Below are 17,355 nucleotides of genomic sequence, written 5' to 3'. Positions count from 1 at the left end.
TGATTTTTGACGGTTATTTGTGGACATTTTTTGAGGAACAATTTATTGTTATGATCTAAATTTGATCCTCTGGGTGGTATAATCATTTATAATCAGTTCAGAAACTCGAATTTTCGTGAGGCGTCCGGTATTTGGGCAGTTCGCTCTATGAGAGGGAATTTCCAGGACCAGCATTGGAATGTTTCCGTGGCTGTCATTTTTTTTCTGAAGAACTCTCCGTGTAATCGTCTTATGTCTATTCCACAAAATAAAGAAAGAAATAACAGGTCTAGACGGGTTATTGGTTGACCACAAACCAAGGAATGAGGCTTTAGGTCTTTGAACGATTTAAAGTCACGTTGGGTACTCCATAGATCATTCCACTAGTCATTTTCTATTTTTCATTCGTTGGATTCTCCTTCAGTTTCTCGGAAAAATGGTAAATATATGAATAGGTAAAATGTGAAGATAAATACAACAACCAACACTGATACAAAGTTTAAGGGGCTTCACCGTTCGGTTTGCGTTGTAGTACAGTCTGGGAAGTGTCTGTGCCGGGTCGACGCCCGGCCCGAAATAGCGGCTAGCGCCGTACGACATCCTACCAACTTATGTCACCCCACAATACCACGACCAAATGCCGAAAAGCCCGGTACAAACGTCTCCTCGTATTTTGTCCGCTTCCTTTCACCGGTGTCCCCGCCGTCCGAATTCCGGCCCCGGTCACATCGACGGACCGAGCACAGTTTATGTATTTTTCGTCTGTTCGCAGACGAAACCCGCCCGGCAAATAAATTTAAAAAACAAAGACACAACTCCGAAGAGCGTGTCTTCCTTGTATCAAAGAGTACACCTCTTTGATCACTGCTGACGTGAATATCAAATTAGTGAATTATTGGGAACTATTCACTTCAGTCGTTCGCGAAAATCTGCATGAAACATTCGAGAGAAGGTGAAATGAAGACTAATTTGCGATTAATTTTATCAACTATGCAACGACTCCCAAAATGAAATATTCAATTTCGACGGCACCATTGAACGGTTTCCAAGATGTCTCTGACATGCGTGTACCTACTATGTGATGTATGTGACGGAAATTCAACCCAACGATTTTTCCTGAACGAATAACTCTATCCATAATTTTTTCTTCAATCGACACGTCTTCATCTGATTCAAAACCAAATAAATCCCGTAACCAATCGCCGCAGGAATTTATTTCCTCGCGTAAAACTACCAGACGTCTGATGACTGCTTTTTAAAAAATTCCAACGGTTTTACATTACGTCACGGCGAATACTGGGGCAATGCACCGGTTTGCATCCCCCGAAGTCCAAGCCTTTCAACGGCATAACATTTCAAATCCCTCCCCAAATGAATTTTCCATTGTCCAATATTTTAAGGGTAAATTGATAGAACACAAAGTACCACCATTCAAGTGGTCCACATCCTCGTGGATCACCGAATTTTTATGTACCCAATTCTACCCCATAAAGCCATGGTAACCAGTACTGATGATGGGAGAATTTCTATTATCCACTAGTTGTCGTTTCCCTCAAGGGCAGGTGTACTCCAAAAATCAAGGAAGCGGAGCAGTCGAAGGAGGGCAGCTGTGCTTCAATTCACAGTTTATATATACGGCAGAATGAAGAAGAGAAGGAGAGTGTGCAAAGCACCAGGCTGCTAAAGTAAACGATATAATGGAAAGGTAACAGAGGAGCCTTTCGTGAAGCAGATGTCCTGGCACACGAGACACGTGCCCACCTCGAAAGAGACAGTACTCTGTTTTTCTCCTTCTCCCATTTCTTTTTTTTTCTTCTTAACCCCCCTCGTCGCCCCTCCACTGTGCCCTCCCTGATTTCTACCCTCTGGAGTACACCGAAATCAGAGCACTATCCCGACGAAATTTTTGTCCCAGCCCTCTACTCGTGGATGTTTTTCATCCCCCCCTTCTCCCTCTTTCTGTCTTTCTCTTCTGCATCCCCCTTCCCCCGTCGCGTTCCCGTCTTCAATATTTTTTTCTTGTTCCTTCAACCCCTACCGAACGGTTGATATATACACAAGAGGCGACACATCAGCTGCCCTCGTTATAGAATCTTTTTTTTTATTTATATGGGTGATCATCTCGGTTAGATTTTTCGTGTTCTACAAGACCCGGGGCAATATGATTATGGTATGTCAAGAGATTCTGAGGATAATGGAGGTACCGACATTGTGACGTTTAATAGTTAGATTGATAGAACCGATCAGTTGTTATGAACGAATGGATTTTGGGGGTAGATTGATAGAATGATTTCTTTGTACCTAATGAGACTTCTTAATTATTAGCTCGGATCGTTAATAGTGAATGGATATGGATTTGATAAGTCTCGTAGGACTTGACATTCGTTGTTCGTTAACGACGAGGGGAGGTAACAGTTGAAAAGCCACGTTTGGTGTAATGACATCGTTCTATCAATGTGCTAGACATAAAGGTCTGATCTGAGCGGAGCTTTATTAGTATATCTTATCTTCTTATCATTTCCGATTTTAATTGTAATTGTGGATTTTCTCATTGATCGGTGAATGACCCGATGATGTCAGAGTGATGTTTCGGATTTGGGGAATTGGGATTTAGTAGGGGTGATGATTGATTACAGAGATAAGGAGACCACTTACGGATTTTCATGTTGTCTCAGGTAGTCTTTTCGACCGAGTGATGAGATTGAAAAATTCAAGATATTTGCAGATAGTCCCGGACTTCAACAGCATTGGATAATGAACAACCTGACGGGATACTGGAATTGACAGGTTATTATTCCCACGACAAGAATAATTCTTTAAAAATTACGTACCTGTTTCGTAATCTGCAGTCAAAATAATATTCGGTAAAGATTGCGGAACAGTTGCGCACTTTTACGGAACAGCGAACTTTCAGGAAAATGTCCAGAACGTTCCAGAAAATGTAGGGAACGTTCAGTGAAAAAATGCGTAACTGTTCTGTAATTTTTACGGAATAGGGTTTTGACTGGCAGATTAGGGAACGGGCGCGTAATTTTTGAAGAATGTTTTTTTTCGTGCGGTTTTACACTGATCGAAGGAGGATTAATGAAAATAGTAATTTCCTACGAGTGAGCACCCCTGTTGCGCCGTGCGACTTTTTGAGTTGCCCTGGTCCCACGCCGACTGTTGGATTGCACGTACGCGTATATATAAAACGTATAGGACGTTGGGTATACACGTTTTCTTCCTTGGAACAACGGGCACGGTCCCAACGCAAAATATCCTCACGTAAAAAGTAGCCTCTGACGTGCCTCGAACATTGTGTAGCTTTCGGTGAATTAGATAAAGAGAATGAAATGCTTTTTTTTTATTACTTATCAGTTTTATTGTTAACTTTTATCTACGTCTCCATGTAAATCTCCTACTCTCATATTGAAAAAAAATTTAATCATTTCAAAGTTGATTCAAAGTCTTCGAAGAAGACTCTCCCGCCCGTTTGAACTTTGCCGCGTTTTTCTACTGTAATCAATCAACAAATTGACAATGGAAACCGGGGGAATGCCAGCCTGGTTATGATCCGGACGGTGAGTGCGACTGAGTGAATCATATTAATTATTGATATCGTTTTTAGAACTTTGAAATTATGGGAATAGTTTCTTTGGAAGGTATTTATGGATAACTTAATACCGTATGTGTTATCGGATGAAGTTATCGGTAAATCAATCACGGAAGGCAAATATGAGGTGCGTTGTACCTTCAATACGATACCTACCACCCATCGGTATGCATGCCACCACTGATGTGCCAATTCTCATTTGTGAAAAGACCACGTGCAACCAGAAACCAGCGTGTGTAGTTGTGTACCCAGTCGTGAATATATATGGACGCTCGTGAGGGGCCTTTTCGCACGTCCAGAGTGCGGAAAACGGAGCTTCAGAAATGGTGAAATAGTAGAGGTAAAGTAGAGGACTCACAACCACGTGGGGAGCTGCGATTTATTTTAAAGAGCGAAATGCGATTGCTGAATGCAAACGGGAAATCAGTAAAAGTCTAGGGAAAAATAATAATATTAAATGTGAGAATGTCAATGAATCTTAAATGTGATTTTGTTCGGATCATCCCTGAAAATGTCCAGAAATTTATCAAAAAATTCCGGGAAATTTCAATTTAACTGCATTCGATTTTTTTACAACCGAAACATTGCGATTTTGAATTTTTATCGAACATTTCTCTTCGCGGAGCTGCTGCAATGGGAGTGGAGCATTTATTAACTATTACCGATTATTCATTTGGTCATAGTCAACTTTAATGCTCATTAATAATTGATGAATTTCGTGGAATAACTGAATTATTCAATTGGTGTAGTTTCGACGAATTATAAATACGTCATTTTCTCCTGGCGCGTACTTTTATGAGGTTATTAATGTAATTATAAAAATCATAAGCGCGATAGACTTCCGAGATTTCGATAGTCTCCACTTCTATCCTTTTTACAACAGGACCGCATCGAGAGATCGACCCGCACGGTCCCAAACGTCGCACTTTGCTGCGAGCTCGTCCTGGCTGCACCGCGAATATCACCGCAACCTTTAATCTGGCAATTTTCTTCAGAATGTTTACTGGCATTATACTGGTCCGACTATCTATAAGTAAGGGTACACACTTGAAGGCTGATTATTTTTCTCGCTTCTTTTTCCAATATCCTCGGCAGCTATCGATCCCGGGCGCCCGACTTGATCTCAAGCCGATTGCAATTTCAAATCGTAGACATCCCGGGGCTCCCTCTTTACTCTCAACTCTTCTTTTCTCATTTGGAATACCTCCACAACCTGCATTGGAATTCAGCTACCCGCACTCCTTCCAGAATCACTTAGACTACAGTGTCTCCTTTTTGGAAGTGAATCGAAATTGGAAAGAAAAACACTCACAGCAATTTTATTTGATGTTTTTTTTTATTAAATTCATCTTCTCAACAAATGTTGCATAACGTCACCATGAAATTGCTGAAACAACTGTTCATCTCTCATCTACTATTTTAATTTGATTTTAATTGTCAGTTCCTGCAATTGAAATGGATTTTTTATTGCGAAATTATACGCAGTTTGTTGTCAGCAATGTACGCCAATGGTGTACCTTGCAGTATGATTGGTCGTAGATGCCCTCATAGAACGATTCATTCATTCCAAAGAAAATTAAATATTAACAGATCAACATTTGGCGCCACCAAATAGACCCGAATTTACGACCGAAATCCATTAGTTTACGATAACACACCATCCATTCCATAAGTGTGAATTCAAGTACAGCATGAAGACAATAAACATTGAAAACACAAGCAAAAAACGTCACTAAATGCGGATAGAAAAAGAATGATAGGACTCTCCACAAAAATGGAAATTTAGTCAACTGAAAAACATCAATTCCCCGTTTCCCGTACGTCTAAAAAAAATTCTCACAAAGAAAAAAATTGACACAAGAAACTGTATACCCCAGAATGCGTATATACCCTTTTTCTTCCCATTGATTTATTATGAAACGATTCCCGGGGAATTTAAGCCGTCAGATTGACAATGACATAGTGCGCGTATCGTATTACGGTATTTTCCATTATTCATCGAGATTATCGATAAATTATCATATTATAATGGGCGCCACTGATAGTTTTACCTTGGGGTAAACAATATGGCGCGATGCTGAAACAGAAGCCCTCCCCTAACCCCCTTCGAAATCATGATGTGGGTTACATTACTCTTCTTTTCGAATACGTGATGAAACATTTCAGTGACACGTGGACTGTCGTGAAGTAACGAGAGAGACAACAGATGTGTTCAACAGATACTGGTGTTTTATTCTCACCTGAACACCAATGATTTCCGGTGTGATTCATTGCACGTCATAAAATCCACCCTTCGACAATAAAAACAATTCAAGAGGAAGATACCGCAGTGCAGGTGAACATAATAGGTATCACAGGATTTGAATAATTGATTGTAATTAGGACAATGACAGAAGCATAGTATATATATTCCAACGAGTCGTTGAAGAATGCACTAAATCCCCGGATGAGATTCACGATGATTGCACATTATCTCTGCCAGGTGCAATGAACTACTCACATCTTGGAAAATTATTCTTTAAATAGTCGAGAGATATTTGCAGTGTAAATAGGCAAGGGCTCGGGGTACTCAGTATGCGATGAATATCACACGCAAAAGTGAATCATTGGACCGGAAATTAAATTATAAAATTAGTAATATTATTCCTAAATATATTTCGCAAATAGATATAACACCAATTTCGTGATTTGGTCATATTTTTGCGGAAGAAGAAACGTGTTACGGGAGCATTTGACACTTACTGTGCCCCATTACTGTCCTCGCGAAATAGTACTCTTTAACCCCTTATTCGTTGGCATTCGCTTTCCGGGAACAATTCACAAACATTTTTTTAATCATTCATCGTTTCCGGATGGAAAAGCCCACATTCATTTTCCTTATGACGAATATCAACTGATGAACCTGAATTCATTTGAATGACATAAAATCCTTCAATATTACCGTTGAAAGTACGAAATGACTTGGTTAAACTCAGGCATGAAATTATCAAAGCATTTTAATTGAAATGGAGACATTTTTATTTCTGTATCTCAGTTCTCTCACGGACCCACAGTCGCATTCCATTCGCCGTATCCCAACGAGTGAAACACAGTGTCTTCAGACCGCTGTTTAAATTAACTCCAGTGAGTCACGATATCCCCACAGTTAACTCAATTTTATAATTTCATATTCCGTCACAATTTACAATAAAAAAAAATCAGAGGAAGGGACTGAAGAAAAAATTGCGAGAAAATTCAACGATATGCGGGTGTTTGATTACTTCGCGGTGTCTATTCTCCTCTTTATCTCCCCCCCCCCCTCTCTCACTCTCTTCCCGGAAAGCAAATCCGCGTAGCAACACTCAGTCAGTCCCAACTATACAGTACCGGCATTAGCACAAGACTCTAAGAAGGTGCCATACTACAGAAGGGGTGAGAGCGGGGGGATAGAAGTAGTTTTAGCATTGGGTTCATAAGCCTCTCATCCTACCACATCTCACATGGGTCCAGTTGGTACACGAGTGTCGTAATATCAAACCCATACACACAGTCCTAGTATAAACGCCTGTAAAGCGCTGTGAACAGTTGAGAAAAAAAGCGCAGGGAAAGAGGAAAGGCCCGAGAAAAGAGGTAAAAAATGATTTTAAAAAAGGCAAAATAAGGAGATATGGTGGTGATTCGATGTTTGGTCTTGGGGATGCCGATGAAGGTGAGGAGAGAAAGAAACGATACGGCAATGGGGGTATCCTGGTGCTATGAGAAAGACAACGGAAGAAGGAAAAGAGAGTGGCGGCCACTACCTCCCCGCCCTCTCCTACCTCTCATCGCCCCCCCTGTAAGGGGGCAGGGGGAGTGAGGGACTCGTACCTGCATTCCGTTCCCACTGACCGCTTAGGTCCTTGTATAGGTGGCCATCCTCTGCCTCCTCGAAAGCCTTCCCCTGGCTTCGCTCACTTGTGCTCATGTACTTAGTCGTTGCTGTGCGACCAAACCAACCGAGTAAAAGAGGAGCTAAGAGAGCATCTTCTTCCCCCGCTGTCTGGCAATGTGCTACAGACGCGAATGGACCAACAGAAGAAACAAGGTACGGTGTATATATATATACCGACCCCCCTCCCCCCTCTCCCTCGCCCTCACCCCGGCTGCTGTCGCAGAAAACTCGTTTAGTCGCTCGACCTCAGCAACTGTGTTTCTTATTTTTTTTTTAATTTTTTTTTTTAATTTTTTTTCCTCATTTCTCTACTCCTTTATCTCACATTGGCCCGCTTTCGCCTCCCTCACCTTCCGATGATAGCACTTCCCACTTTGTTTCTGGTTGCGCTCCTTTCACTATTACGTTTTTATCCTGTTCAGTCGTTTTACTCCGGTCAATGTGAAACCGGAAATATTGAAGAACATGAAAATTCGGTGGTGATGAGTAGGACGCGATGTTGGGGTATGATATTGTATGTGAAATATCATGTCGATGTGACAATGAAGGAAACATCGCATGCAATGACAAAATGGACTGGCGCATTTCAACTGCAACCACTTGAGCATTTTTATTTGCCATATTCTCTTTATTTCTTCCTTTCTGCGGTGTAAAAATAGCCCAACAACGATGAGAAGGGAAGCGGGTGGATACTTAAATACGGACGAATATAACTCCGACGAGTTATTCCGGAGCTGCGATCCTCTTAATTAGAACAATTAACCGAGTCCGAGAATAAAGTGGTATGACGCATCCTTGGCTGGCCCAAGCGTGCGAGTTGTTTTATTGTTACGTTGGGCCGATCTTCCTCCCCCTTCATCCCCCCGATTCGCTTATTGCATTCAGTGATCCCCGTAGTTGCAATATTTTTTTTCATCGTCATGTTTTATTGTTTTATCTGATTACACCGACTGATGAAGCCGGGATAATGTTTTCATTGTATTTTATTGGGTTTAAGAAAACATCTGAACTTATGATCGTCTGAGTTTTATGTAATTTCCACATGGATAACGTACGAGTGAAATTGCTATTTATTTTTGTTGTAATATAATGGCTGAATACTGTTAACGTAATTGTGTGCGCATATCCTTATATGAACTATCAAATTTTTATCGTAAATTGCACAATATTTTATCGCCTTTGGTTTCATGTACTATCGAGTTTGGTGTCCCAGAATAGATTATGTATTTTTGTTTTTTGAATACGCATATGGAATGCGTAAAGTACATGCGCAAAGGCAATAGCACCAACACAGATGAGATTCCCTGGAGGGGTCTGTCACGCGTACAAATAGTTGACCTCGCCTCATCGCCCCTATCAATGGCTTGGCAATGATTCTGAATGGTTCATATCGTCACTCCCTTCTCTCCTCCTCTCCCTCTGCCTACTCACCTCCCCTCTCTTCATCGGGGCCATCACCATCGACGAAGAAACTCTCTCGTCATTTGTTTCTCATCCAAATTGCGTTTTTTTTTTCACTCGGTAACAAGGGTCATGGAGCCGGATGCACATCCACTGAAAAATACACTTCTTCTCAATCATTGTTCTTGACATTTTTATTTTATTCGTGGATCATTAGTTGTGACGTTCTAGTTTTAGTTATGGGGGTGGCATTGATTGTTGATAATAACGCGGTCTGATTACTGGAGTAAAAAAATCTTAATTATATTGTCAGGCCCAAGTTGGAAATGTTGTTAGAATTTTTTAGATCATTAAACAATAGTTCAATTTGAATTTACAGTGCTGTGAGTTTGAATTCAATTTAAAATCACATCGTTCCTGGAATAGCTTTTTCAAGTTGAACATTCAGGATAATTAAGTTTGTAAAGTTGAATTAGCATTTCGTTGGGGAAATTGAATTGTAGAGTAGATGGAAACAGTCAGTGGAGTTGTCGCTTTAATGATCAGACTGTTTGGTAGTTGTTAGTGTTTTTACGTAAACCAGAATTTAACTGATGTATCAGTAGCGAACTCCGAGAAAATGTCCTTCGAATGATTGTTAAAAATTGAATGTATTTGTATTTAAAATTGAGAGGAAGAAATTTTGACAGTGACAATCAATACAATTTGGACCCGCAGGACCAGTCTCCTAATTTTTGCGTGTCAATTACCAATTTTTAAAACATCAGCGAAACTCTGCAGGGCTTCTAACTCAAAATTTAATAGGAATACGGACTCGATTGCCTGATGATTTTGACGGTGAACATCAGACATTGATTTACATTAGACTCTGGAATCTATCCCGTCAGTTGCTACCAATGGGATCCAATTTATGCGAGTTCTATTTTAACCTCGATCCACAATTCCCCGACAGACTGTCGCACTCGTTTCCTCTTCGATTTAGCATTATCTTCTGCGAATTCCCCGTATTCTTTCACAACAACTCCTTATCGATTTTCCTTCCTTATTTGTTTGTTCAATACTGCTTTTTTTCACTTCCCTAATTTGTTCATTCCACACGCCCAATCATTAGGTAAGAGGCCAACGCAATGCTCATAATTGTCTCCGCTGCTATTGTGAAACATTGAAGTGTTTAGATCAGCCAATTGCTGTACTTGTGACATAACGTCTTGGCGGGCCTTCTTAGGAGATCGGATTTTGCAAAGCTGTCGTGTTACCGACGGAGCAAGCAAATGTGTCGGTAAGTCAGTTGACAGCGGATAAAGCCCCATCTGCCTGTAACTTACCTATGGTCGGTAACGAGAAAGTCAACATCTACCTGACCAGTCTCAGTCGATCAAAAAATATCTGCAAGTTATTTATTTCATTTATCAATATTTCTTCTCGATTCCTTTAATAAATAGTAATCGTCGAAGAGGTCGTAAGAAATTTTTTGTTGATAGTAACCAATTTAATATTTTTTTCATTTTCCGTTTAAAAAAATTGTCATTAATTTTAACGATTCTCCATCATAGCTCATTAATTTGATAACACAACGATTCCAGGAACTGTCCGTTAAAGTCATATCAAAATTGTAATAAATCACGATAAATAGGAAATTAAAGTCAATATGAAGAGTAATTTCGAGATGACGCCAAAGGAATAAAGAGTGCCTATAATTTTATCCCATTTGGATATGAGAATATCGAAGTTGTAAAGAAATCCGGGAATCAGTTGTCGAGATTTTTATGGCATGAAATTCTGCTTCCAGTGGATCATCATGGGGTCACTCCATATCTCTATCGACGGGTCCCCATATAAACCGCAGCCTTCCATCTATCTCGGATACTGATAACGCACGTGCAAAGTAATATTGCCAGCGCTCTTTCGCAAATCGTCGTTTCGATCGTTAACAGTAAATCGACGGCCTCGACGGAGATTGAAAATGTTCGAAAAAATTTTTTTAGTAATCTATCATTCTAAAGTTACTGGTATACTGGAACTTTCTCTATTTATCATTGCATTTGCTACCACCCAAGTGGACGGTAAAGCACTCGAATGACTTCGGAATGTAACAGATCATCGTTGATGCGAGACTGCAACGAGTCATTGGGGTATTTCCAGTCGCTGCAGTTTTATTAGATTTTCTCCGGATGTGAATTTCCGGGTCCTGAGGAAAATTCAAATTATCTCGTATGAAGAATTCTTCCATTTTTTTATATTTTATACAGGAAATTTAGAAGTATTTTTCCACCAGTTCATGAATTTAAAAAAATGTTTCGTGCATGAGTTGTAATAGTTTGGTAAGACATGAAAATCATCTGATGTGGTTCTTATAAATATTTCTTGTATGTTTCAGACAATGTCAGTGGCTCCAGAGGTACCAGTGATGTTCACCCAGAGACCAAGATCTCACTACAACAAATAGACGAAACTGGTTTTCACAATGATTTGACAGATGTATTTGATTCTGAGATCATTGTGAAAGCTGATTTTGTTCGCCACTCAACGGTACTTGATGCTTGTTTATATAAAAATCTTCCCATCAATCTGTCCCTATTTCCGTAAAGAAAAATGACAATCACGGGTGCAGATCAATTCAATTACGGAAATGGAACGCTGCAAGCAAATACGATTCAACTAATGGATCAATATTAATCATGGGATTAATCATCGGATAGCGATCCGAGAGATTCTCGATGTTTTTATTCTCCTTTTCTGATTCTCCAACGTCCAAGTTTCTTGTTCAACCACAGGCGGGTGTAATTGTTGACAGATAAATAAATAGGCCAGACAAAGAGACCTCTGTGTCGGGATCCTCGACGTAGCACGCGCTGCAAAATCCAGTCGTGCGCCGCCAAGGGCAAAACTCAAGTTTTCAGTAAAAAAAATTCTTCGGGATTTATTCACACGACGAAAAATGTTGTAGGATTTTTTAAGATGTGTAACCTGCATTCAAGATTCATTAGAGATAATTATAATTGTTGGAACCGGAATTAATTATGAGGTTTGTAAAATATAGGATCCTCATTACTAGTACTCTGAGGGTGAACCGTTGGGGGTGAAAAAAATGGGCGGAGAAGGGTCCAAAAAGGTGATTGAGAAAGGCCACGAGAAGCAGGTCAGTTTGGAAAGGGGAACGCTGTCGAGTGCTAATGACTCTAGTCCGAAATTCAAGGAATGAGTGTCCTGAATTAGATTTGACGTCTTAGCATAATTACCGGGAGGCCAATTAAGTGATTAGGAAAAACGTTTCAATGGAAATTGTGACAGGGCTCAGAATGCCCATTCCGTAGTCATAAATTGCACCAATATATTTGTCATGATTTTTGGATTATAATGTATGGAACTGACGATTGGGGAATTTATGATCGAATTTTAGAGGGGTTTTCCCGTACAGAATTGTGAGGAATGATTATTTTCCCTATTTGCAATGAAAGACAGAATAATAAAAACTAATCTGAACGGAGGGTAGCATTCCATAAAAATTATTAGGTTTTAAATTTCGTTTATTGACAGCAGATAATGTTTCTACTCCAGGGGGTCAGAAATTGTCGTATCCCACTCTGCAATTCACGAATTCATATATTAAATAAAATTCTGAAAAATTATGATTGATCCCAAATGAATGTTGGTGGTGGAGGGAGAACGTGTCGTCTGGCAATGAAAATTAATCAAAATAAATAATTGAATGGAGTAGCCATCCAGAACAGGAGTATCACATTCATCGTTCTACCTTCCGAATGATTCGGAGTGACTCCTGCTCTCCCGTTACAATTCGTCATTTTGACTGGCTCAGTTATCAACCCCCGAGACCTATATTAACTTCTTCCGCATGTCGTAGACATACTCCTCTAATATTCGAGGTACAAACTTGAAGAAAAATGACTTTTGTTGCGAAGGATAAAAAACTTCTTTCCTAGCTGACGAAAAGTCATGGGCTCCGGATACTGGGTCGTGCTTACCGAGGGTTGTCGATACCGCACAATACTGTCACTTGACGTTTTCTCCCTACGCGCATGTTCTCTTGGTACCAAGAACCGATTTTCAGTGTTCAATCCTGAATTCCGTCACGTTCGCCACTATTGTCCCATCGGTTACAGCAGAAATGTTTAAAATACCTTTTTACTAATTACGATTAAATATGTCAATCGATTCTGGGGATTTTTTTTCTCACTCCATCACGACTACGAACGGAACGAAATATATCAGCGTTAAAATTTACAGTGTGCACTAACGGGTGCTCGCCAATTAGACATCTAGAGCGAGCACGAGCGAATATTTTTTGCCGGAATTTCCGGTGGTGATTTATCAAACGAAGAAGATCGTATCACATCGTTCGCACAAGAAACGCTGAGGACTGAAAAAGTAAGTGATGAAAAACGATCATGAATGTCCATCTCACCTCTCGTAAAAATCTTAGCTCTCTGTTTACACGCTGCTCTATCCGTTAATTGCAGAGAAAAATTAATGAAGTACCATTTTTAAATTAAATTGCTGTATTTAGTTTTAGAGAATATAGAACTCAACGCAATTCACGACTGATGTCCATTGCGAAATGGAGGTTTCATTGCGAGAAGGCGTTGTCATATCTACACTTTTTTTCAAAATTTATGTCCAAGAGGCAGATGTATTACGATCGCTTTATAAGATACCTCCCCTTGAAGGCCTAACTCCACTCGGAGCAATTTGTATGACTAAATCCTATGATATTCTTTGAACGAAAATCTTTTCTCTCTTTGCAAAAATATCGAGAATGATGAAATCCAATTGTAAATTTCCAATTGACTTACGCTCATCATTAGCACGTGAATTCGTTTAAATTTTCTCATTTTCGCTCTCTTCCTCCCGCTCTTTATCATGTCTAATATCTCGCCGACTACAAAGAAAGCGGCGTATCAGTTCCCCCGCTATCAAGTGTCAAACGAACCGAACATAAGAAAAACCAAAAGGCTAGCCCTGGGTTGACTCAAGCCAGTCCGAGGAATAACGAAATGAGAGAAGTTAAAAAAAAGGAGTGACTCTCTAGATGGTATCCATGACTCGACGTTGTGCTTCTGAATCCATTGCGGATCCGAGACACTCAAGATCTCTAGTCTAACGTCAAAGGATGACAGCTCGGAGAATCCTCACTACCTCTGATCCTTTCAGCATCTCGACGAAGGGATTGTGGTCAATATATGTGTGTACTCTGTCATGAATATTGGACGGAGAGTTAATTGTTTCTCAGGCTTGTGTAAAAAAGGAAAGCACCAACGTTTTTCGCACGTCGCGAGTTCATTTGTGGCTTTGTTAATTTCAGGATGAAAATAATGAACTCGTCACTTTGTACTTGACGATTTACATCGCAAAAGGGGGTCGAAGGCAGAGGCATTTGGCGATAAACGTTTGAATAATTGTTATCGAAATCATTTTATTCCCTTTTGCGATCGGAGGCAAGTGAGTGAATTAATTTTACAATCAACTTTAATTAATAAAATCGTTACTGACTAGGCTGTATTTATTAATGATGGGCGGAGCATTGGAAAATTTGACGCTTTATCCTCCCTCCTCTTATGTTCAGGTTGGATGGCCATCATTTGTCCTCAGACCATTTCCAATTTTTTTTCACAAGTTTTAATGTGATGCAAGAGTTTATTGTTCTTTGATGAATAAATTTAATTACGAAAAATCAGCTAATTTCTGGGTATTTTTTCTGTGTTACAACCTGAATCTGATATTCACGATTATTCCCCAACCATTTCCTCAGAATTCCACAGAGTCCTCGCCATCAGTCACGTTTCGTCCTCGTTCGTGTCTTATTTTCATCCTCATCTAGAAACTAATATATTACCACCCAGATTTATAGTTAAAACCCACACAGGCCTACCGTGCAGTTTATTTTGACATGCGAATAAATGTAATTTATGAGGGAAATAAGAGCATGGGTGTGGACTCGTCACGCTTCATTTAACCTCCTTTCTTTCCTTGTTTCTTGATCTATTAGACGAAACAAATGTCAAGTCCTCAAAAGCTCGAGATCCCGAGAAAAAAAATTGTGAAGAAGGTTCGTCTTGCGTACTAGAATCTTTTCCCTCATCATGATTTTTTTTCTGTGAAATAGTTTTCCTTTCTTCATTGATGTGCTGTTTACTTAAGGTTTTCGAGGGCACTGAGAATTCAAAAATTTCACAAAGGCACCTATGGACAAGTGAAATTTCTCCGCTCAACACCGGGGGATGATCATAAAAATCTGAGAAAGCCTCAACATTTTAAGAGCCTCTTCTCGAAAATGTCTCGTAAATTTGTCAGAGCTAGCACGTGGTATGAACACTTGTATCGTTCTCTTGGGCTTGAAACCAAGAATTATTACGTAAACGTTTTTTCATTGACTATTGAAAATTTAATGCTCAACTCATTTTGCCGGTCTTTCACGATGAATCATAATGAATTCAGGGATATTTTGACCTCCTAATAATAGACAAGGGTATCTGTATAGAGAGCTAAGGGTACTTAAAACCCGGCTGTTATTAAAACATCGATTTAATTTTTGAAAACAGTGAAAAACTGAAATTCATTGGTGAAGTGGGAAAATTTATTTTGAAGTGATTGAAAAAAAAATCTATCCAACATTTTATTTACATACAAAAATGTGAAATAATTATTAGGCATTGTACATATAAAAGGAATATTTAACTAATAGTGAAAGGGAAGTGAAAAATGTGAGTACAATTTTAATAATGCAGATAATCTCAGTCATGAGACAAATCAATTCAATAAAATTTAATTTGCTGGATGTAAAAAAATTTGCTTTGAATTTTCTCCGGTATTCAATAGAATGTCTTTCCATGTGTGAATGAACCGCGAATGTAAATGAAAGAGGGAGGATGTGCGCACCATCGCACATGCGATTCGCTCAAGTTGCGGTAGCGCACTACTCACTGAATTTTCTCATTTATTTCTTCTCTTTCTTTTCCCTCCTTCATAAGTTTTTCTCTTACCTCCTCTTCTCAGTTGTACGTCCAGCAGGCCGGACGAATGGGCTGAGTTTTATCGAGTGAAGAATCACCCGAGAGCTGACCGGGCGCACATGTGCGCACATTGCAAAAACTGATGAGAGCATGAAAGTGGGACTGAGAGAGAGGGAGAGAGGGTGAGGGTGAGCAGGAGAGGAAGACGACCAATAGGTTTATTAAGCATTGAAAGCCATTTCTCGAGTTATGAGAGAGAGAGCGAGCCTGACCTTTTATCGTCCAACAGGAGGATTTCATTTTTGCCTGTGAGGGACGTAGTTGGAAGGGGCCTTACCCACACTTACTTGCATCATCGTCGCGGTTATGCCCGATCCGGTGCGGGTGGCCTCAGACTCTTGAGTATGTGCATCGTTTATTTAGCCGACTTTATGACCGCAGTATTTTCCTATTTCCCCCCGATCATCGCTTAGAAGCCGCGAGGGCTCGAACTTTATCGAAGAACCTCGACAGTTATGAAGGAGTCGAGTCGCCAAAAAAAACTTGACTATCCGTCGAAGCCGGAAATTTCGAGGGAAATTCAACCGACGAGTTTGAAATTTCCAATTCATTGATTTTCATGCAACAGGAAATAGTTTGAAATCAATGAACTAATGAACTGATAATAACTGCAATTAGTTTATCAACTGATTTATGACACTGGTCATATCAATTGTTTATTTCTCGACGCCTCGAAAACCCAAGAAACGCACGTGTAATCGGCAACTTCGAGTTTCCTTCCGCTGGTTCAAAGTTTACACTTCCCCACGTATCTTATCCGGTGCGTCTATTATTACGATTCAACGCGACTCTATTGTGCCGCCCTGAGATTGATCCACACGAGGTTATTCCAGAGTGAGAGTAACAGAGACTGCACCGAAACAAAAAAAATATTTTTCATAATTTTCATGAATGATTAACTGCTCAAAGAAGTTGACACTGATCCGCTCATCGATCTACATGTCTGAAGCAACAATCAAATGTTGAAGATCTTCGAAAATTTTTCCAAGACCTTCTTAAGATACTAGAAGAGCTTCCTCAAGTATTTTTTGTTTTTTTATTCCGTGATGAGCCAATAATTACAATGCAACAGATGAAAAATAATTAATCATCGGGCAATCATTCTGCGTGACTCGATTGTTTTTATCCTTCAAACGCGTTCGATAAATGTCAAAAGTGTTATAACGTAATGACAGACAATAGGGAGTTAATAAATCGAAAAGAGAGGTCGAATAGTCAGCGTAATCGTTTTTGCAATTAGTCTCAGTCGGTAGTGGCATGCAGATCATGGGAGTGAGAGGAGAGTTTATTGTCTTCCAACGTTATCAGTAAATTTTTCTCCGTTAATATCATCTTGGAAAATATGAGAGCTCACTACCGTGGAATTTCTCATGATAGCTCCCTCAAAGATGATTTCGACCAATAAAAATGCTACATTCGGGGTCACCCGATACTGAAGGTAT

This window comes from Diachasmimorpha longicaudata, chromosome 7 (genome assembly GCF_034640455.1).
Source record: "Diachasmimorpha longicaudata isolate KC_UGA_2023 chromosome 7, iyDiaLong2, whole genome shotgun sequence".
Lineage (NCBI taxonomy): Eukaryota > Metazoa > Arthropoda > Insecta > Hymenoptera > Braconidae > Diachasmimorpha > Diachasmimorpha longicaudata.
Note: the sequence above shows the minus strand (reverse complement) of the source record.